Source organism: Protopterus annectens, chromosome 11.part0, assembly GCF_019279795.1.
Source record: "Protopterus annectens isolate FY-2018-M chromosome 11.part0, PAN1.0, whole genome shotgun sequence".
In the NCBI taxonomy this organism is placed as follows: domain Eukaryota; kingdom Metazoa; phylum Chordata; order Ceratodontiformes; family Protopteridae; genus Protopterus; species Protopterus annectens.
Window position 1 is genome coordinate 481,563,670 of NC_056745.1, and position 25,640 is coordinate 481,589,309.

Sequence of the window (25,640 nt, forward strand, 5' to 3'; positions counted from 1 at the left end):
TGGGGGGCCCACCTGGCAGGAGGATGCATTCAGGGCATATGGACCCCAAAACAAATGCATCTGCATTTCAATCAAAAAGAGATGTTGGCTGTTCAAAATACCCTGACAGCCTTCAAGGACTTAATTCATCCAGGACAGCTACTGATAAAGACGGACAACACCACGGTGATGTGGTATATAAACAGGCAGGAGGGCACGCACTCATACCCCCTTTGCAGACTAGCCATGGCCCTGTGGGTCACAGCCTTGACTTAACAAGTACATCTTCAAGCTCAATTCCTGCCAGGAAAGCAAAATACTCTGGCAGACGATTTAAGCAGAAACCTTATGGACCCTCACGAGTGGAAACTAGATCCACAAGTCTTCAGCATGATAATAAAGAAATGGGGAGACCGGACATAAACCTATTTGCCTCTCCTCAAAATTATCAACAAAAAATTCTGCACAAGGACTTATCACGGACAAGCATGGAAAGTGGACGCCCTATCCTTCAGTTGGAAAAATCTGTCAGTTTACGCCTTTCCTCCCCTGCCTCTTCTTCCCAAGGTACTACTGAAAGTCAGACAGGAGAAACCAAAGATGATACTAATTGCCCCGCCAATACTGGTACCCAATCCTAAGGAACATGTCTCAATTCCCAGCTTGGTACTTACCTGAAATACCTCACTTGCTGTCCCAGCAAAACAATCAAATCCTGCACAATCGGCTCCAAACACTGCACTTGGCAGCATGGCTGATCATGTAATTATTCAAACAACACCTCGCAGTAAAGCTGTGGCAGATGTCATTTTGGAAGCCAGAAGGCCTAGTACTAGAAAATCTTATGCTGATAAATGGAAGAGATTCTGTGCTTGGAACCAAGCACAAGGAACTGATACAGCAGATATTCCTCAGATTTTACAATACTTGACTGAGATGCTTGACAAAGGCCTATCTTTTTCATCAATAAAAATCCATGCCTCCGCCATCTCGGCTCATTACAACACAGAGCCACCAATCTTTTCTCATCCTTTACTAAAGCAGTATCTTGGAGGGGCCAAAAATTTAAGGCCTCCCAGATGATTACCAATTCCTGCATGGGACCTCAATTATGTGTTGGAAAAGTTCACCCCGCCTCCATTTGAACCAGCTGCTACTGCAGGCCTAAAGTTCTTATCATGGATAACAGCTGTGCTCCTGGCAATTACTTCAGCTAGAAGAGTTTCAGGTCCTCCTGGTTGTGGAGCCTTTTATCATTTTTTACCCAGACAGGGTGTCCCTGAGGACCAATCCTTCATTTATGCCTAAGGTGGTTTCCAGTGTGGCTCTTAACCAAATTATTCATCTGCCAACCTTTTATCCAAATCCGCAGAACAAGGGAGAGAGGATTCTTCATTCATTGGATGTACACAGACAGCTAAGATTCTACTTGAGCAGGACTAAAGCTCTTAGAAAAACTGAGCAGTTACTAGTGACATATGCTGCAGGATCAGAAGGCAAGGCTATTTCAAAGTAGACTATTTCAAAGTGGATAAGCCACTGCATTCATTTCTGCTACTTACACCATGGCAAACCTGTGCCCAAGGGCATTAGGTCTCATTCCACCAGAGCTGCTGCAACATCAGCAGCCTTTATCAGAGGAGTACCAACCAAAGACATTCTAGAGGCTGCTACTTGGAGTTCTGTTCACTCTTTTACAAAGCATTATCATTTGCTTCTCTACTCTAAGTCCAGGGCAGGCTTTGCCACTGCAGTTTTGCAGGGCCTTATAGCCGCCCCTAATGCTGTTAAGCTCCAGCCTCCCATCCATAGCTTTGGGACTCTACACAAATGTAATGACTGCAACAGTGAAACACGAAGAACATAGTACAGTTGTGTACACTTACCATAAATGTAGATGTTCGAGTGTATTCACTGTTGCAGTCCAGGTTACCTGCCCGCCATCCCCCTTTCATTCTGGAGTTTCTCTTTCCTTCACTATCTTCTACAACCTATGTGGTGTATTTGCTTGTAGATGAAGGTAAAGTTTGTATTGTTTCATGTATATATACTTATATCTGTATATATTTGCTACCTTTTTGGGGGCACCTGACATCTGCAGCAAGAAAAACTAAAGAAAATGCGTTGGCTGCTTGTTTTATACCCCTGACATCCTGACGTCATGGAAGAGGAGACAGCAACCGACGCAGGACCCAAGACTTTGGAATTCAGGCTGACTGAGGGCAACCTGCCAGTAGATTACCCAAATGTAATGACTGCAACAGTGAATACACTCGAACATCTACATTTTATAGGAAGTGTACACAACTGTACTTTCTTTGGCAAGCCCCATCAGCGGTCCTGAGAGGAGGCCTGACTGTCCATCTCTGGAGGCAGTCGGGGGACGCCTGTTTTTGTACCTAGACGCTTGGCTAAAAATAAAAGACAGCTGGGTGCAAAGCATAATATCCAGAGGATACTCTATTCCCTTTGCCACCCTACCCCCTCTAGTAAAGAAAATCCCAGACGTTCCACCCAGTCATGGAGGACCTAGCACCCTTAGAGGTCCAAAGGTTGCTGGATAAAAGTCATCCAGCCAGTCCCAGCAGACCAAAGAGGATCTGGAACTTACTCAAAGTTCTTTTTAGTTCCAAAGAAAACGGGACTGGAGACTTATTCTGGACCTAAGCAGACTAAACAAGTCAGTAAAAAAGATAAAGTTCTGGATGGTCACACTTCAGTCAATACTTCCCTTTCTGAGTAAAGACAATTGGATGTGCACTATAGATCTTCAGGATGCATATTATCACATAACTATGGACAGACCGTTCAGGGATCATCTATGCTTCTGGCTGGGAGACAGCCATTATCAATTTCGCGCTCTGCCCTTTGGTCTCACTACAGCCTCCAGAGTGTTCACCAAATGTATGGCAGTAGTCACCGCTCACCTGAGACGCTTGGGATTCCAGGTGTTTCCATATCTAGACAACTGGCTCCTCACTGCCACCACCAAGCATCAACTCATTCATGTGAGGGACACAACCTTACACCAATGCAATCAATTGGGGATTACCGTCAACTCAGAAAAATCTGCCTTATCGCCATCGCAACAGACCGTCTTCATAGGAGCAAAACTAAACACAGTTTCTATGACATTGTCTACCTCCAGAAAGAATTTCTCTCTTACAAGAACAGATATCAGACCTGCTTCCAAGAAAAAAAGCCCCAGTCTCAATGGTATTCAAATTGCTAGGATTGATGGCAGCAGCAATCATTGCTGTTCCCCTCGCACAAATGCATATGCAAATTCTACAATGTCTCCTATTTTCTCAATGGTCCTTTCAGGAACTTCCAATGTCACATCAAGTTGTCATAATGAATGCGTGCAGGAAGGACCTTCAATGGTGGCTGACGTCTCAGCATGTATCTCGGGGACATCCATTCATTCTACCCAATCCCATAGCCACGGTGACCATGGACGCTTCCTGGATTTGGGGGGGGGGGGGTATTTTCATGGAAGAACAGCCCAAGGCATGTGGAAGAAACACGAGGCTCATCTGCATATAAATGTCCTGGAGATGAGAGCGGTACTTCTACTTTCTACCTCTGGGAACAATTGCTATTAAGATGGACAACATGTCAGTAGTCTGGTACATCAACAAACAAGGAGGAACCAAATCTTACCTCCTGTGTCGAGAGGCCATGAGAGTATGGCAGTGGGGAGTCTCCTCCCAGCGCTTTGTTAGCAACGCACATCCTGGGGAAATCAAGTGTGATAGCAGATAAGCTGAACAGGGCAATCTTACTGCCTCACGAGTGGTCCGTGAAGCAACAAGTAGCGGAAAGGATTTTCCGCAACTGGGGCCAGCCTTATTACGATCTTCTTGCCACCCCCAACAAACACGAAATGCAGCAGCTACTTAGCCCTAATTCCCCAACCGGGGGAAGCCCCAAGCGATACACTGGTGCACAATTGGCTCCTTGGTCTCCTTTATGCATCCCCCCCTTCCCTCAGATTCCCAAGGTATTACAGAAAGCAAAACTTCTGGGAAGGACCATGACCATGATATTAATAGCCCCTTACTGGCCTCGGCAAATTGTTTTCCCTTCCTCCAGCCTCATCTTTTGGAAGAACCCTGGATCCTGAACCCAGTTCCAGATCTGTTGACCCATTCATTGGGGGCTCTTCACCCTTCCCTTCACTCCCTAAAACTGACAGCTTGGCTGCTCCAATTCCCACAATAGGCAGGATTTACAACCTCTCAACTGAGGCCCAACATATTATAACATCCTCTCATAAGTCATCTACCAGAAAGTTATATCTTAGCAAATGGAAGAGATTTTCTTTATGGGCCTCTCAGAATGATGTTGATCCTTATTTAGCTTCGATCCCATCTATATTGGAATTCCTAACTAAACTTTTCAACAAAGTAGCGGCTGCAGCTACCATTAGAGTTCAGGTAGCAACAGCAATATCAAATTTTTATTTTGGTTTCCAAGGCTCTAATGTCATGTCGCATCAACTTGCTAAAGCCTTTCTTAAAGGTGCCATTCATTTGAGGCCTCCAATCAGAGCTTCAGTCATGCCATGGAATCTAAATTTTGTTTTATCCAGAATCATACTACCTCCTTTCGAACCAGCTTTGTCCTGTTCTTTGAAATTCCTTTCATGGAAGACATTTTTCTGATAGCCATTACTTCTGCTCGACGGATTTCTGAGCTGCAAGCCTTAACCATCAAACCTCCATATCTGATTTTCCATAATGACAGAGTTTTGCTCAGAACTAATCCATCCTTTTCACCAAAAGTTTGTTCAGAGGCAAATCTTAACCAATCTATTGAGTTTCCAGATGTTCGTGTTACACTGCTGCAGTCATCACACTTGGGTTATCCTTCCGTCAGGCGGTCCCGCAGTCGGGCCGAGTTCCAAATTCTTGGTCCGGCGTCGGTTGCTGTCGCTTCTTCCCTGACGTCAGTGCGGTAGGGGTATATAAGATGCATCCAACGCTATTTTCTTCAGTCTTTCTTGCCACACGGTGCCCGAACCAGAAGCAGTTCGCAAGTGCCGGTCGGCCGACTCTTGAGATATTCAAATCTAATTTCAGACCGAAGTCTTCATAAAGCTAAGTACCCCGTTGGGGAACCTTTTCTTGCCTCAGTCCGATGTCAGAAAAAGTTAACAATTGCATTTCTTGTGGGAAGCAAATAACTCCTAAGGACTTTCGTTCTTATTGTATTCCTTGCCTAGGCCCAGACCACGGCGTCACAGGTTGTCGGTTTTGTGCTAGGTTTAATAAACGAACGATTAAACGTCTGTTTGATTTCGCCCGACATTATTTTGGTAGGAAATTTAATTATACCATGCCGTCGGAGCAACCGACGACCGGAATGCATAAAAAACGCAAAGATAAGGACAGGCAGCCGAAATCCAAACCGGACTCTGAGGCCTCTGCTAGGCCAGTCTCCGGTTCTCCGGTTTTCAGTGAGGCGCCTACGCAGCCCCTGACGACCGCTGATTTAGAACCCCAGGCGACATCCGATTCTGGCGGAGATTGCTAGGCCTCCACAACCTTTACCTTTAGGCCCTTCCGACTCCATACCTGAAGGAGATTCCGGTGCAGTTGAAATGCCTTCAGTTGCAGAAGGTGTCTTCAGACCGACTACACTCACTATTAAATCCTATGCAAAACTGAAAACTCCTTTAAAAACAAAGGAGACTGTACAGCAGTCTCCTGTACAAGGCCCCATGCCTAAGAAACAAATGCTTAAGATGGCTGAAAACTTAATTACCCTAATCAGGGGTTCCCATCCCCCTCCTGATAAAAGGCCAAGGCAGGAGGAGGACTACGCTTCCTCTGACCAGGTTTCTATTTCCTCAGACTCTTCTGAGGAACAAGAATATTCCTTTCCCCCTTATGAAGATTCTGATGCTGAAGAGTCTATCCCTTCTGCATCTCCCCCAGAAGACTACTCTTTTGGTGAAACCTTACATACTATGAGGGAACATTTCCACTGGGAAGGCCAGGATTACTCTGATTCTAAGAAAAGGCTCCGAGAGTTCCTTTTACTACCCCAGCACAGACCACTTGCTATTCCACCTGTGTTAGACATTGTGGATGATGTTTATTCAGAATCTAGCCTTAACCCAGATTCACTACCTCCTGCACAGCCAAACCAGACAGATACTACAGAGTCCCTGAATCACACAAATTCCTGTATAAAAGCCCTGTTGCTGACCCAGAAACCATTTCCCAAGGTCCCAAAGGGGTTAAGGCCTCTATTGCTAAAAATCATGTGCCCTCTGAAAGGAATTCTAGAGCACTAGACAGATGGGGAAAGAAAGTATATACCTCTGCTACTCTAGCTATGAGGGCCTTAAATTGTCAGATGTTCATCGTGCATAGAGCTGCAGTAATCACAGATGGGTTCTCTGCCGTCAGGCGGTCCCTCGGTCGGCCGAATTCCAAAGTCTAGGTCCGGCGTCGGTTGTTGTCGCTTTCTCTCCTGACGTCAGTGAGGCCGGAGTATATAAGACACAGCCGACGCCATGTTCTTCAGTCTTTTTTGCCGCGCGGTGCCCGAAGCAGAAGCAGTTCGCAAGTGCCGGTCGGCCAGCTCCTGAATTACAAAAAAAAAATTGGAAACCGAAGTCTTCATTAAAGCTAAGTACCCTGTTGGGGAAACTTTTCTTGCCTCAGACCGATGTCAGAAAAAGTTAATAATTGTATTTCTTGTGGGAAGCAAATACAGCATAAGGATTTCCATTCCCTCTGCATACCTTGTTTAGGCCCAGACCACAACGTCTCGGGCTGTCGCTTTTGCGCTACTTTCAATAAACACACTATTAAACGTCGGGCGGAGTTCGCCCAACACTATTTTGGTAAAGCCTTTGATTATAAAATGTCGTCGGAAAGTCCGACTACCGTTTTGTCCAAAAAACGCAAGGACAAGGACCGACACCACGCCAAAACAGGCTACACCTGGTCCGGTTCTCAGCGAGACGGCTTTGCAGTCCCTGACTACCGACGACACTCCTTTGGTGGTGTCCTCTGTACCCGAGACCGCAGGTACCTCGGCCCTTTCCCAGACTACAACCACCGAAGCCATTGCTAATGTTGAGCCTCCTAATGTGGACAGGTCCACTTCCACCCATGGTGTCTTTAGACCCTCATCTTCTTTTTCTATTAAGGCCTTTACTAAATCCAAAGCAGCCAGGCATCCCAAGAGGCCTGTTGCACAGGGCCCATCTCCAGGTCCCATGCCTAAAAAACAGATGCTTAAAATGGCTGAGGATTTAATTACTCTTATCAGGGGTTCTCAACCCCCTCCAGACAAGAGACCCAGAGTGGAGGAAGATTCTCCCTCTTCTGATCAGGGCTCCATTTTATCAGAACATTCTGATGTAGAGGAACACTCTTACTCCCCTTTTGAGGATTCGGATGCAGAGCAGTCCATTCCTTCTGTATCTCCTCCTGAGGATTTTTCCTTTGGGGAAACCTTGCACACTTTAAGGGAACACTTCCATTGGGAAGGCCAAGACTTTTCCGATTCCAAGAAAAGACTTGGGGAATTTCTTTTGTTACCTCAACACAGACCTCTGGCTATACCTCCTGTTTTGGACATACTTGATGATGTTTATTCTGAGGCTTGCCTTAACCCGGATTCCCTGCCTCCTGCACCAGTCAAACCTGATAGGTACTAACTCTCACCAATTTCTCTACAAAAGCCATAATGCTGACCCTGAAACCATTTCTCAAGGCCCCAAGGGATTGAAGGCCTCTACTGCCAAGAATCCACTTCCTGCCGAAAGAGAGTCTAGATCCTTGGAAAGGTGGGGAAAAAAGGTATATACCTCTGCCACCCTAGCCATGAGGGCCTTAAATTGTCAGTTTCATATGCTTAAATATCAACAGTTCCTGTTATCACAATTAAGGAATAATGTCTCAACCTGAACAACCAGATTTGAAGGAGTTGCAGGATATGATGCATAGTGCAGAGCAAGTGGGTAAACACACCTTACAATGTGGCTATGATGCTCTAGAGGCCTCAAGTAGAGCGGCTGCTACAGGATCAGTCATTCGTAGACATGTCTGGCTTAGGGAACAAAATTTGCCTGATCATGTGAAAGCTAAACTTCTAGATGCTCCTTTACAAAAGGATGTGCTGTTTGGTACTAATGCTGAGGAGATATTACGGAAAATGGAAGAAAAAGCCAAATCTATGCAAACTGTCAAAGCTTTTTTACAGGTCCAACCACCACGTTTTAGCAGAAATTGGCCCTCAAAAAACTGGTCCTTTCCAGCCACTGACAAGCCCCAAAGAGGTAGATACAGACTCACAAGGGGCAGAGGGCAATCACAAGGATCATATAGAGGCCGACAATGGCAAACTCCAGCGCCAAGAGGTGGCGAAGACATTGCACAACAATACAGGAAACAAACCCAATGACTCCCTCATTTCCATGCCAAGCAGGTCTCAGCTGGCAGCACCTTTGGGAGGAAAGCTAGCATTATTTGCAAGAAATTGGCATATTGTCACAACAGACAAATGGATCCTGGACATTATAAACAGAGGCTACAAATTTCAATTCCACACTCTTCCAAAAATGAGAGGCATGCCAAACCTGCCACAATCAAAGGGCAGAGGCACAACTACAAATTTCAAAGCTCATAAGCATGAGAGCTATACAAGAGGTACCTACTCACGAACAAGGTCAAGGTTTTATTCAAGACTTTTCTGGTACCAAGGAAAGGAAACGACTGGAGACCCATTTTGGACTTATCCATCCTAAACACATTTTTACTCGTACCAAAATTCAAGATGCTCACATTACAGCAGCTTCTTCCCATGCTGGGCAAGGAGTTCTGGCTGGTAACATTGGACCTCAAGGAGGCATACCTGCATGTCCCAATCAGACAAAGCTGCAGAAGATACCTCAGATTTCTTGCAGGTTCAATTCACTATCAATTCTCTGCATTGCCCTTTGGCTTATCTACTGTGCCCAGAGTATTCACAAAGTGCCTGGCATCAGTGATTGCCTACTGCAGACTTCAAGGGATACAAATTTACCCTTATTTGGACGACTGCCTGATCCAAGCGGACAGCATGCACATACTTCTGGAACATCTGGCTTATGTAACACGGTTACTGCAATCTCTGAGATACACAATCAACAAAGAGAAATCCAGGCTAACACCATCTCAGAAAATAATTTTCCTGGGTGCCAACTTGGACACAAACACCCAGATGGCCTATCTTACGCCAGAAAAACAGGGGCAACTAACTCAGTACTTCAAAATACTAGCAAAATGTACCAGGCTTACTGCAAGGAAAATCCTGCAGGCTCTGGGCTTCATGGCATCTTGCATTCTCTTAATCCCATGTGCAAAGCTGCATATGAGGAAACTTCAATGTTACCTAAAAAACCTATGGTCTCAACACAGTCACAGTTTGGAAACAATAATACCAATAATTCCATGTTTGCAAAAGGAATTTCTATGGTGGGCCCAAGCATGTCAAGCAAATACAGGCCTCCCATTCTGCAAGCCTCAAGCAAATCAAGTCATCACAACAGATGCCTCAGATTACGCCTGGGGGGCGCACATGACGGACAGGTGCATTCAGGGCAAATGGTCCCAAAAGGAAAAGCACCTTCACATCAATCAAAAGGAAATGCTAGCAGTAATAAATGCAATTACAGCTTTCAAGGACCTCCTGCATCCAGGACAATTACTGATAAGAACAGACAACACCACAGTAATGTGGTACATAAACAAACAAGGAGGAACACATTCATACCCCTTGTGCAGACTAGCCATGACTCTTTGTAACTTGGCTCTGGAATGGCAAATCGACCTTCGAGCACAGTACATGCCAGGATTGGAAAACACGTTGGCAGACGATCTAAGCAGAAATATGACAGATCCACACGAATGGAAGTTGCATCCTCAGGTGTTTACAGAGATAATCCAAGCGTGGGGAAGGCCAGACATAGATCTTTTTGCCTCCCACAGGAATCATCAATTGGAAAAGTTTTGTTCGAGGACCTTTCATCCAAAGGCCTGGAGAGTGGACGCCCTTTCATTCAGTTGGACAGCATGGACAGTTTACGCATTCCCATCTCTGCCTCTCCTGCCCAAGGTGTTTTTGAAAGCAAGAGCAGACAGACCGAAGATGATACTGATTGCTCCAGATTGGCCAAGGCAACACTGGTACCCACTCCTGAGGAGCCTAACACATACTCCTCCCTGGTCCCTGCCTCTAATGCCTCTTCTGCTGACTCAGCACAGCTACAAAACTCTTCACAGTCAGCTGAAAACACTCAATCTCGCTGCATGGAAAATTCCTTAACACCACAACAGACCCTACTCTCCAAGGAGGTGCAGGATGTCATTTTGGAGGCCAGAAGGCCATCTACTAGAAAAGCTTACTCCGCAAAATGGAAGCGGTTTTGCTCTTGGAATGAGAAAAAAGGCCAGGACCCTAGAAAACTGAACTTGCCTCAGGTATTACAGTATCTAGCTGAGCTGCTGAACAGTGGACTTTCATTTTCTTCCATAAAAATCCATGCCTCAGCCATTTCTGCAGAATTCAACACGGATCCTCCTTTATTTTCTCACCCACTCTTACGACAGTTCCTCCAAGAATATAAGACCACCAAGGAAACAACCAATACCAGCCTGGGATCTTAATTACATACTAGAAAAATTAACATTGCCTCCTTTTGAACCAGCTGCCTCAACAGATTTGCAATATTTGTCCTGGAAAACAGCCTTCCTTCTGGCGATCACTTCAGCTCGTAGGGTTTCGGAACTGCAGGCCCTCATGGCGGTGCAGCCATTTCTCATCTTCCATCAGGACAGGGTTTCCCTTCGTACCAACCCGTCATTTATGCCTAAAGTGGTATCCAGGGTAGCTTTAAATCAAGCCATACACCTACCTACCTTTTACCCCAATCCTCAAAATAAAGGGGAAAGGCTGCTACACTCTTTAGACATCCATAGGCAGCTACGTTATTATTTGGACAGAACAAAGCCCTTCAGGAAATCAGAACAACTCTTTGTGTCCTATGCTGTAGGGGCTCAAAGGAAGCCAGTTACCAAGCAGACTATTTCAAAGTGGATAGGCCACTGCATACGGTTTTGTTATTCCTATCATGGGAAATCTGTTCCTACAGGCATCAGATCACACTCCACCAGGGCCACAGCTACCTCTACAGCCTTCCTCAGAGGAGTTCCTACCAAAGATATTTTGGAGGCAGCCACTTGGAGTTCTGTACATACCTTCTCAAAACACTACCACCTGCCTTTATATTCCAAAACTAGAGCAGGCTTTGCCGCTGCTGTGTTGCAGGGCATTCTCGCTCAACCCAGTTCCTCCTAGTACCTACCACCCTGTGCAGCTTTGGGACTCTACCCATCTGTGATTACTGCAGCTGTATGCACGATGAACATAGTACAGTTTTGTACCTACCATAAATGTAGATGTTCGAGTGCTAATACAGCTGCAGTACATTCCCTCCCTCCTTCCCCACTTGGTAAAGCATGGGGCCTAACACCCTCTTCATACAACCTGACTGGGTTATCCTTCTATGGTTTATTTGCTTGCAACTACTGATTTTGGATTATATTGCATTGCATGTATATATATATATATATATATATATATATATATATATATATATATATATATATATATATATATAAACATAATTTATGTATTGCCTTCCTTCTGGGGCACCTGACATCTGGCAAGAAAGACTGAAGAACATGGTCTTATATACTCCGGCCTCACTGACATCAGGAGAGAAAGTGACAACAACCGACACCGGACCTAGACTTTGGAATTCGGCTGACCGAGGGACCGCCTGACGGCAGAGAACCCATCTGTGATTACTGCAGCTGTATTAGCACTCGAACATCTACATTTATGGTAGGTACAAAACTGTACTTTCCACATGCTGAAATATCAACAATATCTGATGTCTCAATTAAAACAAAAAATGCTCGCACATACAGACCAGCCAGATTACAAGGAAATGCAAGATTTGTTGCATTCAGCTGAACAAGTGGGAAAACATACTTTGCAATGTGGATTTGATTCATTGGAAGCTTCTTGTAGAGCAGCAGTGACAGGGTCTGTCATACGTAGGCATGCTTGGTTAAAGGAACAAAAACTCTACCTGATCATGTTAAAGCAAAGTTATTGGATGCACCTTTACAGCAGGATGTTTTATTTGGTGTAAAAGCAGAAGAAATTTTAAAGAAAATGGAGGATAAGGCAAAATATATGCAGTCAGTCAAGGATTTTTTACAGGTTCAACCCCCTCGTTTCAGCAGAAATTGGCCAACCAAAAACTGGTCCTTTCCAGCTTCTGCCAGACCACAGAGGGGCAGATGCAGACTCCCAAGAGGCAGTGGCCAGCCACAAGGCTCTTACCAGCCTCGACAATGGGAGTGCCACAACCCATAAAGGTGGAGAAGACAGGTCTCAAATTACCAGAAGACAAACACAATGACTTGCCCCTCAAGACTGCCAAGCAAAACTTTCTTGGCAGCTCCCTTGGGGGGAAAACTAGCACTTTTTGCAGACAATTGGCACATCATCACAAAAGACAAATGGGTCCTAAATATTGTATCTCAAGGATACAGATTCCACTTTCACACTTTGCCAAGGATAAAAGGAATGCCAAACCTGCCACCAAATCAATGGGCAGAGGCTCAAAAGCAAATTTCAGCTCTCATGGACATGAGAGCCATTCAGCAGGTTCCTACACAGGAGCAAGCACAAGGATTTTCCTCAAGACTGTTTCTAGTTCCCCGAAAGGACAAAGCCTGGAGACCCATTCTGGACCTCTCAATTCTAAACACATACTTGGAAGTGCCCAAATTCAAGATGCTAACACTACAGCAACTTCTTCCATGCTGGGCAAGAAGGCTTGGCTAGTAACGTTGGACCTCAAGGAGGCATACCTGCATGTCCCTATCAGACAAAATTGCAGAAGATACCTCCGATTTATTGCAGGTTCAACCCATTACCAATTCTCTGCAATGCCCCTTGGCTTATCTACTGCGCCCAGGGTCTTCACAAAATGCCTGACAGCAGTAATTGCATACTGCAGACAAAGAGGGATTCAAATATATCCATACCTGGATGACTGCCTTATTCAAGCAGAAAGCAAAGACATTCTATTAAAGCATCTGGCGTTTGTCAAAAACCTACTAAGTTGCCTAGGGTACACATTAAACAAAAATAAGTCAAAACTAATGCCCTCACAAGACAATAATATTCCTGGGTGCCAGCTTAAATACAACGGCCCAGATGGCTTATCTCACGCCAGACAAGCAAGGACAACTGACTCTATACTTCAAAATGATGGCAACAAAGACCCAACTCCCTGCAAGAAAAATTCTGCAGGCCTTGGGATTCATGGCATCTTGCATACTACTAATACCATTTGCAAAACTGCGTATGAGGAAATTACAATGGTATCTGAAAAGCGTATGGTCTCAACACAGCCACAGCTTGGAAACAATAATTCCACTCATTCCCTGCCTTCAACAGGAGTTTCTATGGTGATCTCAAGCATGTCACCTCAACAAGGGTCAGCCTTTTACCTTACCCACAGCCAGGCAAACTATAACAGATGCATCGGATTATGCCTGGGGAGCACACATGGCAGGACAGTGTATTCAGGGCAAATGGTCTGCAAACCAAAGGTATCTACATATAAATCAAAAAGAGATGCTAGCTGTACAAAATGCCGTAACAGCTTTCAAGGACCTCCTAAATCCAGGACAACAACTAATAAAGACGGACAACACCACAGTGATGTGGTACATAAACAAGCAAGGGGGCACACACTCCTACCCCCTATGCAGACAAGCAATGTCCTTGTGGAACACAGCACTGACCTACCAAGTTCAACTACAAGCACAATTCCTGCCAGGAAAGAAAAAAAACACTGGCAGACGATCTAAGCAGAAACATCACAGATACTCACGAGTGGAAACTAGATCCACAAGTATTTGCAATGATAACTCAAAAATGGGGGAGTCCAGACATAGATCTGTTTGCTTCCCCACAAAACTACCAACTACGGAAATTCTGCACAAGGACATACCACACACTAGCTTGGAAAGTGGACGCCCTCTCATTCAGTTGGAAAACATTGACAGTGTATGCCTTTCCTCCACTGCCTCTTCTGGCAAAGGTACTGCTGAAAGCCAGATTAGAGAGGCCACAAATGATGCTCATTGCTCCAGACTGGCCACGCCAACACTGGTATCCAATACTAAGGAACATGACTCAAGGCCCACCATGGATTTTACCTACGATTCCTCACCTGCTCACTCAGCAAAACAATCAGATTCTACACAGCCAGCTCAAGACTTTAAATCTGGCTGCATGGCAAATTGCTTAAACAACCAGTCAACCCTTCTCTCTAAAGCTGTGATGGACGTCATTCTGGAGGCCAGGAGGCCCAGCACCAGGAAAGTCTATTCAGACAAATAGAAAAGATTCTGCACCTGGAACCAGGCTAAAGGCCAAAATCTCCTTGTCCCAAATATTCCGCAAATTCTTCAATATTTAACTGAGATGTTGCACAAAGGACTTTCATTCTCATCTATTAAGATCCACGCCTCAGCTGTTTCAGCACAATACAACACGGATCCTCCTATATTTTCACATCCATTACTAAGACAGTTCCTCAGAGGGGCTAAGAACATAAGACCACCCCGGAGAGCACCAACAACAACTTGGGATCTCAACTTTGTTTTGGAAAAGCTTACACTTCCGCCCTTTGAACCAGCTTTCACAGCTGATCTACAGTTCCTATCATGGAAAACTGCCCTGCTGCTAGCAATAACTTCAGCACGAAGAGTCTCAGAACTACAGGCCCTAATGGCAGTGGAGCCTTTCATCATTTTTCATCAAGACAGAGTCTCTTTACGAACTAACCCTTCCTTTATGCCAAAGGTGGTATCCAATGTGGCCCTAAACCAAATCATTCATTTGCCCACCTTTTATCCAAACTCCCAGAACAAAGGGGAAAGACTCCTACACTCTTTGGGCATTCACAGGCAATTACGTTACTACTTGGATAAAACTAAGGCTTTCAGAAAATCTGACCAGGTCTTTGTATCCTGTGCTGCAGGATCTCAAGGAAAAGCTATCTCAAAACAGACCATTTCAAAACGGATAGGACATTGTATCCGTTTCTGCTACACACACCATGGGAAATATGTACCTGGTAACATCAGGCCCCATTCCACCAGGGCTACAGCAACATCAACAGCCTTCCTCAGAGGGGTACCAACCAAGGATATTTTGGAGGCTGCAACTTGGAGTTCAGTGCACACCTTCACCAAGCACTATCACTTACCTCTATACTCTAAAACCAGAGCTGGCTTTGCCACTACAGTTCTGCAGGGCCTTCTAGCCTCTCCAAACCCTGTTTAGTTCCACCACCCATCCTTAGCTTTGGGATTCAACCCAAGTGTGATGACTGCAGCAGTGTAACATGATGAACATAGTACAGTTTTGTACCTACCATAAATGTAGATGTTCGAGTATTCACACTGCTGCAGTCCAGGTTACCCTCCCTCCATCCCCTCTGAACTAGCTGGACTTCTCTATACCTTTCTATCCTATACAACCTCTGTGGTGTATTTGCTTGTGACTGAAGGTAATGTTTTATTTTTATATATATATTTTTATTTAACAATATGTTTTGCCTACCTATTGGGGGCACCTGACATCTGGGGCAAGAAAAACTGAAGAAAATGGAGTCGGATGCATCTTGTATACCCCTGGCGCACTGACGTCAGGGAAGAAGCGACAGCAACTGACGCCGGACCAAGACTTTGGAACTCGGGCCGACTGCGGGACTGCCTGACGGCAGAATAACCCAAGTGTGATGACTGCAGCAGTGTGAACACTCGAACATTTACATTTATGGTAGGTACAAAAGTGTACTTTTTCTTTCCCCAGTACACAAATAGGATGGAGCACATGCTGCACAAACTTGATGTTCACAGACAACTACGATTTTATCTAGACAGAACAAAACAATTCTGGTCAATGGATCAACTTTTTGTTTCCTTTTCAGAGTCAAAGAAGGGTGCCTCAGTGATGAAAGTAACCTTGTCAAGGTGGCTATCAGACTGCATTTCCTTCATTTATAATTCACAGAATGCCCCCTTGCAACAAAAAGTAAAGGCCCATTCTACTAGTGCTATTTTAACCCCATTAGTTTTTTCTGCAAGGTTACCATTCGACTCTGTTTGTGCAGCAGCTACCTGGTCAAAACCTCATACCTTTATCACTCATTGCAAAGTAGACAAGGCCTCCAGGGACAGGACCTCCTTTGGTTCCACAGATGTCCTTCAAGGATGCATCTGCAGTCCTAACAAATGGGTTGTCCTGTCTTCAGGCAGCCCTTCGGTCGGCCGGATTCCAAAGTCTGGGTCTGGCCTCGGCTGGTGTCGCACTTCACCCGACGTCATCTCTGCTGGTCTTCGGGTATAAAGGCATCAGCCGACGCCATTTTCCTCAGTCTTTCTTGCCGCGTGGTGCCCGAAGCAGAAGCTGTTCGCAAGTGCCGGTCGGTCAGATCCAGAGATTACTACTACCGAATACTACTTTGAAGACTTCTAAAAGCTAAGTACCCCATTGGGGACTCTTTCTTGCCTCAGCCGATGTCAGAAAAAGTGAATAACTGTTTAACTTGTGGGAAACAAATACCTCATAAAGATTTCCACTCTTACTGCTTACCTTGTTTAGGCCCAGACCACGACGTAGCTGCCTGTTTAGCCTGTGCTTCCTTCAACCGACGAGCGCCAGGCGTCGGTCGGAGTTTGCTGAACAGTTTTTCGGCTCAGATTTTGCGTACATTATGCCGTCGGATCCTCCGACTTCTCAAATTAAGCGCAAAGAAAAGACCGACACTCGCGGTCCGCGGTTTCGGCGAAACCACGGTTAAGCAAACGCGAGTGTCTCGGTTTCGGCGAAACCGAGCAAACGGGTCAATCTTCAGCCGAATCCATGACTACTACCGAGGCTCCTACTACCCTAGTTGAATCGGCCTCTGAAGTTTTGCCTACTAATGTGGTTCCTCTAGAATTATCGGACACCATCCCTTTGGATGTCTCTACCCCAGCACGTGGTGCTACTAGGCCTCCTGCAGCCATGTCTATAAAGGCCTTTGCCAGGGCTAAAGCAGCCAAAACTGCTAAATCAGTGCCTGTTAAGCCCCCCTCACACAGGCCCAGTTCCAGTTCTCAAATGCTTACTCTGGCAGAGGATCTCATCTCTTTAATAAGGGGATCCCAATCTCACCCAGACAGGGCCTCTCAGCCTCCAGAAGAGACCTAGAGCAGAGCCCCCTGAGCCAGTGTCCTCAGATGATTCTTCTGATGATTCAGACATTACAGACCATCCAGAGGCTCCTTTTTCTACTTATGAAGATTCCGATGCTGAAAAATCTATTCCTTCTGCCTCTCCACCAGAGGAATTTTCCTTTGGGGAAACCTTACATGCCATGAGAGAGCAATTCCAATGGCAGGGACAAGATTTCTCAGATTCAAGAAAAAGGCTTAGGACCTTTCTACATTTACCGCAACATAGGCCCTTAGCTATACCTCCAGTTCTTCCTGTTGTGGATGATGCATTTAATGATGTTTGCACTGCTCCTGATACTTTACCTCCAGCCCCTGCCAAGCCCGATAGGTTTTACAGGGTACCGGACACTCATCACCATCTATACAAGGCTCCACTTGCAGATCCTGAGACTATCTCCCAGGGGCCTAAGCCAGTAGCTTCGACCTCAACTAAAAACCCTCTCCCTTCTGAAAGGGAATCCAGGTCCTTAGAGAGATGGGGTAAAAAAGTTTACACCTCTGCTACTCTCTCAGCTAGAGCTTTGAACTGTCAGTTTCATATGATCCAATACCAAGAGTTTATGCTTGATCAGTTAACTAAGAAACTGTCCTCTGATGATTCCTTAGATAAGAAATATGTTTTAGAAATGGTGAATAACATTCAGCAGGTTAGTAACCATTCTTTAAAATGTGGCTATGATGCACTGGAGGCTTCATTTAGATCAGCCAGGACTGGCACAGTTATAAGAAGGCATGCATGGTTGAAAGAACAGGTCTTGCTGGATCATGTTAAAGCAAAGTTATTAGATGCTCCTATGGATAAGGTCAGTCTATTTGGTTCTCCTGCCCAGCAAGTAATGAAGAAAATGGAAGAGAAGGCAAAATCTGTACAAACAGTTAAAGATTTCTTACAGGTTCAGCCCCCAAGGTTTAGCAGGAACTGGCCTTCCAAAAATTGGTCCTTTCCAGACTCCTCTAAATCTCAGAGAGGCAGGAATAGACGTTCCAGAGGCAGAAATCAATCCAGAGGAGGTGCCTACAGAGGACGCCAGTGGCAAGGCAATAACCAACGAGGCACAGACACAGCCACTGCAACAGGACAACCACAGTGACTTGGCTCTGACACCACCTACCAGGGAACAAATAGCAGCACCCTTAGGCGGAAAGTTAGCCTTATTTTCAAAAAATTGGCACTATATCACAAGAGACAAGTGGATTTTGCAAACTGTAGACCAAGGCTACAGGTTTCATTTCCACACCTTACCAGTAAAAAGAGGAATGCCAAACCTACCTTCAAATCAGAAAACAGAAGCTCTAAAACAGATAGCTCAATTAACAAAGATGAGAGCTGTGGAAAGGGTACCACCTACAGAACAGGGCAAAGGATTCTACTCCAGACTCTTCCTAGTACCAAGAAAAGAGAAAAGTTGGAGACCTATTCTCGACCTGTCCGCTTTAAACACATTCATCATTGTTCCAAAATTCAAAATGCTGACCCTACAGCAACTTCTTCCCATGCTGGGCAAGGAGTGTTGGCTGGTAACTCTAGATCTCAAGGAGGCATACCTGCACGTCCCCATACGACCAAATTGCAGAAGATACCTCAGATTTCTTGCAGGATCAAAGCATTATCAATTCTCAGCATTGCCTTTTGGCTTACCTACTGCGCCCAGAGTATTCACAAAATGCCTGGCATCAGTAATCGCTCATTGCAGGCTACAGGGAATCCAAATTTATCCATACCTGGACGACTGCCTGATGCAAGCGGACAACAAAAGCAAGCTGACAAAAGACTTACAAAGAGTCATTTTCTTACTACAAGCCCTGGGATACACAGTCAACTTAAGAAAGTCAAGACTGATACCATCCCAAACAAGAACATTCTTGGGTGCAGAATTGGACACAGTAAAACAGATGGCATTCCTAACTGCAGAAAAACAAGAACAACTCCCTCTTTACTTCTTGGCATTAACAAAGCAGAACAAACTAACAGCAAGGAAAGTACTGCAGGCCTTGGGCTTCATTGCATCATGCATAATCCTGGTCCCCCATGCCAGACTGCATATGAGAAAGCTACAGTGGTACCTAAAGAATTTATGGTCTCAACACAAGCACAGCTTAGAAACCGAAATACCACTAATCCCATGCCTGAAACAAGAGTTCCTATGGTGGGCTCAAGCATGCCAGTCAAGTCCAGGCTTGCCCTTCCACAACTTTCAAGCAAGCCAAACCATCACAACGGATGCCTCAGACCTAGGTTGGGGGGCCCACATGCTGGACAAATGCATACAAGGATTATGGACTCCAGATCAGCTGCACCTGCACATAAATCAAAAAGAAATGCTGGCAGTAAAACTAGCAATCCAGAATTTCAGACCATTCCTCAAAGAAGGTCATTTAATGATAAGGACAGACAACACCACAGTCATGTGGTACATCAACAAACAGGGAGGCACTCATTCATACCCCCTATGCCGAATGACTCTGGACCTATGGAATATGGCTCTGAGCTACAACATTCAGTTACAGGCAATATTTGTACCGGGAAAAGAAAACATCGTAGCAGACATGTTAAGCAGAACTACCTCGGATGCTCACGAATGGATGCTACACCCGGACATCTTCAAGGCCATCACAAAGAAATGGGGAATACCACAAATAGACCTATTCGCATCCCCACTCAATCACCAGCTCAAGAAATTCTGCACAAGGACATACCACCCACTTGCATGGAAGGTGGACTCTCTATCCTTCAGTTGGAAAGGCCTGACAGCATATGCATTTCCACATCTTCCTTTGATGCACAAGGTACTACTGAAAATCAAAGAGGAGCGTCCAAGGATAATTCTGATAGCTCCAAATTGGCCAAGACAACACTGGTATTCATTGCTGAGGAGCATGTCTCGGGGGAGAACGTGGACACTACCCCTGATGCCTTTGATGTTAACCCAGAACGACTACAACATCATGCATCCAAACCTAAAAACTCTGCAACTGACTGCCTGGAACATTACATAACAGCAACTAACCCAGATTTATCCCAGAGGGTTAAAGACATTATCCTTGAGGCCCGCAGACCTTCTACAAGAAGGAACTATGCAGGGAAATGGAAAAGGTTTGTCATTTGGAGTACTGAAAGAGGAAAAGATGTGTCAAAGATAGATATTGCCAACATCCTGGAGTATTTGGCAGAGCTTCTCCATACAGGCCTGTCCTATTCCTCCATCAAGATACATGCATCAGCTATTTCTGCAGAATACAGCTTGATCCCCTGTCTTCTCACATCCTCTACTCAGGCAGTTCCTCAGAGGAATCAAGAATGTAAAACCTCCTAGGAAACCACCATTACCAGCATGGGACTTGAACTTTGTACTAGAAAAATCGACACTCCCTCCATTCGAACCAGCAGCAACAGCAGATCTTCAACACCTATCCTGGAAAACTGCTTTCCTACTGGCAATTACTTCAGCAAGAAGGGTTTCGGAACTACAGGCCTTAATGGCAGTATAACCCTTTCTAATCTTCCATCAAGATAGAGTATCCATGAGAACTAATCGTACATTTATGCCTAAGGTGGTATCCAGAGTGTCTCTAAACCAGGCAATCCACCTACCTACCTTCTTTCCCAATCCACAGAACAGGGGGGAAAGACTGCTGCATACCTTGGATGTATATAGACAGTTGCGCTACTACCTGGACAGAACCAAGGGCAATAGAAAAACTGACCAGCTTCTAGTAGCTTATGCAACAGGAAGGGAAGGAAAAGCAATTTCCAAACAGACGATCTCCAAGTGGATAGGAAATTGCATAAGATTCTGTTACTCCTACCATGGAAAGCAAATTCCACAGAACATAAGACCTCATTCTACAAGGACTACAGCCACTACCACAGCTTTCTTACGAGGAGTGGCTACCAAGGACATTATTGAGGCGGCTACTTGGACCTCCGTGCATGCATTTGCCAAGCATTATAACTTACCTCTATACTCTTGATCCCGAGCAGGGTTTGCCACTGCTGTATTGCAAGGGATCCTAACTACACCATAATTCTTCTTCCTCCTCCCCTAGTTTGGCTGTGGTATTCTACCCATTTGTTAGGACTGCAGATGCATCCTTGAAGGACATAGTACAGTTTTGTACCTACCATAAATGTAGATGTCCGAACAGGATAGCATCTGCAGTCAGGATTACCCACCCTCCTTCCCCTCTGTGGTACTCCTAGGGTATTTACCCTCCTAATAGCTAGCTGGGGGGGATCTCTTATGTTGTATTTGTTTGTATATATGTACATACATGCTTATTTTTTGTGTTTGCCTACTATCTTTTTTGGAAACATTGGCATTTACCCAAAATTTAGTTTTCCAAGAGGGCAACTGGCATCTGGGGCAAGAAACACTGAGGAAAATGGCGTCGGCTGATGCCTTTATACCCGAAGACCAGCAGAGATGACGTCGGGTGAAGTGCGACACCAGCCGAGGCCAGACCCAGACTTTGGAATCCGGCCGACCGAAGGGCTGCCTGACAGGACAACCCATTTGTTAGGACTGCAGATGCTATCCTGTTCGGACATCTACATTTATGGTAGGTACAAAACTGTACTTTCTGAGGAGTATACTCCCGTGAGCCACCCGAGAAGATGGTGCTTGGGACGCTACCCATCAGTAAGGAATGAACGGCGAGATAGAACAACTTCACATAAAGAAGTTATGTACTCACCATAACGTTCCATGTGAGTTGTTCATCTTGCCTTCATTCTTGTGTCCCACCCTCCAACCCCCATCCAGTCTAATTGAGGTACGTATAGAGTGCTTTGTCTCTTATCCAACTCTCTGAGTGGCATATTTATAGTACTAAGTCACACAGCAAACGAGATCTGAGGGAAGATCAGGGTGCCTCATGGGATAGGGAGTTGGCCTCGAGCTGGTTGAAGACCTTGAGCTTTTGCAGTTGACTTAGTTGGAGCCGAGGATCGGCTCCAAACCCATCAGTAAAGAATGAAGGCGAGATGAAGAACTCACATGAAACGTTATGGTGAGTACATAACTTTTTTTTTTTGTTGCAGGTTGAATCACCCACCCCATCAGCCATTCCTCCAGTGATTCCTGCATACCTTGACACATTTGCTTCTTGCTCTAAGAACCCTGACTCTCAGCCACCTGCCCCAAAGAGGCCAGACTGTTTCTGTAAGGTGCCTGATGACCACAAATTCCTAGTAAACTCCCCTTGGCAGACCCTGCTGTTATAGCTGTGGCCCCTGATAGACAATATAGACTGCTCCCTTCTTTGTCCCTTTTACCTTCAGATAAAGACAGTAAAATTATGGATAGTCTGGGCAAGAAGACTTGCACTTCAACCCTGGCCTTCAGAGCAATTAACTACCAAACACATATGGTGAAATATGCCTTGGACTTGGTATCTCAAGCCTGTACACTTCTGAGCTCCCTGCCTGAATCTCCTGATAAAATTGAAGTAGCATCTAAGCTATCCCTGGCATCCCAGGTGGCCAGGCACTCCATTAGATGTAGTTATGATGCAGCAGAGGCCCTTGCTAGATCAGCAGCAACTGCCTTCAGTTCTGCGTAGATACTCCTGGTTTAGGCTCCAACCACTGCCAGAAGATTTTAAGTCCAAAATCCTAGATGCTCCTCTTCATCATAACCTTCTGCTTGGTAAGCTGTTTGCAGAACTTTTTGAAAATCTACAGAAGAGCAGAGCTACAAGATATTAAACCCCTGCTGGTAACTCCTATACCCAAGTACTATAGAAATGATCCTGCCAAAACATCCTATGTCAGAAGAGCCCCTCCACGACCACCCCTTCTTCTAACAGACATAGGAAAGGGACTACCTCTTCTAAGCCAGCCCAAAGACAGCCCTTTCAGGACAGAAGTAATGGCAACAATGTGTGACTGCCTTGCCCATCTCCCCCTGTCTTCCCATCTCTCTCACTGTCTGACCCTTTGGAAAAAAATCACCACAGACCTTTGGGTGCTGGCAATAGTGGAAAAAGGATACTTCCTATCCTGGCAGGAAAGGCATACCCCACAGGGCATTCCTTTTCCACCCAAAAATCAGCTTCAACTAATTTTACAAATTATCCAGGATCTGTGGGCACAAGGCACCATATAACCCGTCCCAGTCAGGAAGAAGGAAAAGGTTTTTACTCCAGACATTTCCCTAGTTCCAAAAAAGGATGGACCATGGAGATCTATCCTGGACTTATCCACTCTAAATCTTTTTCTCAAAGTCCCCTCTTTCAGAATGGTGTCCCTACAGACCCTGCTTCCACTATTGCCAACACAAGCATTCATGGCCACTTTCTACCTGAAGGAGGCTTACTTCCACAGCCCCATGCACCCAGACCACAAGAAGTACTTGCGCTTTGCTGGGATTTGCTCTCATTTTCAATTTACTGCCTTGCCCTTTGGTTTGTCCACTGTTCCAACGATTTTCACCAAATGCCTAGCTCCTGCCATAGCCTTCTGAAGGACCAAGGGCATACAGATCTATCCCTATCTAGACGATATTCTAATTCTTGCAGAAAAAGAAGAGACCCTCACAAATCATCTCCAGTTCTCTTTATCCCTGCTTCAGAGACTAGGTTTCACACTGAACCTCCCCAAGTCATTCCTATTCCCAGAACAAGACAAAGATCTTCCTGGATTGCAGGATTCAGACAGACCTAATGAAAGCATTTTTACCCCAAGACAAAGCAATCTCCCTCACAAACCATTTCCAGGACCTCCTCCAGATAGACCAGCTGTCAGCAAGACAGTTTATGCGCCTTCTGGGTCTTATGGCAGCCACCATCCCTATGCTTCCCCTAGCTAGGATGCACATGAGGAAGCTACAGTGGTATAAAAAGAACATATGGTCCCAGCACAGCCATCCTCTAGACTTCAAAATACACTTCCTACCTTGTTCTCAAACTGAACTAAGGTGGTGGATACAACAGGTTCAAAGGAATCCAGGACTTTCCCTCCTGCCCCCCACACCAGCTCAACATATGCACACAGATGCCTCGGATCTGAGCTGGGGGGCTTCCATGAGGGGACTCAAGGTAGAATCATCTTGGGGCAGGCATCCCTCTTGAGGAAACATATCAACATCAGGCAAATGATGGCGGTTCATTTATCCTTGAAGGCTTTTCTTCTTATCCTTCAGCCAGGCCCCTGCTAATCTTCACAGATGACACCACTCTCATGTGGTATATCAACAAATAGGGGGGGCAGGTTCTACCTTCTATGCAGGCTGGCAGTGCAAATTTGGGAATTAGCCTCAAAACAACAACTCTCTACAGGCAACATACATCCCTTCCCAGGACAACCTTCAGGCAGATGCTCTAAGCAGATCATTCTGTCTACATCACAAGTGGATATTACACAGGGAAGTTTTCCTAGACGTAGTCCACCGATGGGGTACACCACATATAGATCTGTTTGCCTCCCCCCATAGCAGACAACTTTGAAAATTCTGTACCAAACACCACTCTCCCCTAGCTTGGAGAGTGGATGTCTTCACTATGTCATGGAAGAGATGGTTTCTATATGCCTTCCCTCCTTCCCTCTCATTCAGAAAGTCCTCCTGAAGATCAGGAGAGACATGCCAAAAATCTTGCTGGTGACTCCCTGCTGACCAAGGCAGCATTGGTTCCCCCTTCTACAATCCCTCACCAAGGGCAATCACCACAAGTTACCTCACAAGGTGGACCTCCTCACACAACAGAAGGGAACTCTCATCCGTCCACATGTAGAGATGCTGAGCCTTACTCTCTGGGTGATAAACTTCTAGTACCCTTCAGACACCGCTACACAGAGGACGTGCTTTCAATCCTGCAGGAGGCCAGGAAACCCAATACAAGGAGATCCTACATTTCTAAATGGGAGAGATTCTCCAAATGGTGTCTCCAAAGACATAAGGATCCCCTTTTAGCAGATGTCCCTTTAGTCTTAGCTTGTGTGTGTGTGAGCTGATTAAAGCATATCTTTCATACTCTTCAGTGAAAGCGCACCTCTCTGCTGTATGTCCTTCTATTCCACTGTTGCAGTATTCTACATGTGGGTTTACCGTTCTTCCTTTCCAGTTCGTCCAGCCAGGATTCCAAAGATTTTCAGTTCCTGTAGGTGCGTCGGACATTTGACATGGCTGCAGGAATGTGGGCCATAAAAGTAACGTCTGCATGCACCAGCCCTCTGAACTTTTCAACCGCCAGTCATATGCCAGGTGCTCCTGCTTCTTGCTGACGTCAGATCAAGAAAAATTCAGTTAAGTACCCCGCTGGGGATCCTTTCAGTTCTTCTGT

General features: G+C 45.4%; 1 protein-coding gene across 1 annotated transcript in view; it reads left to right on the forward strand.

The window, feature by feature from the left end:
* Window positions 1-25,640, forward strand: part of ZDHHC17 (zinc finger DHHC-type palmitoyltransferase 17) — a 1,884,000-nt gene that overhangs the window by 512,839 nt on the left and 1,345,521 nt on the right. The window lies entirely within an intron of this gene.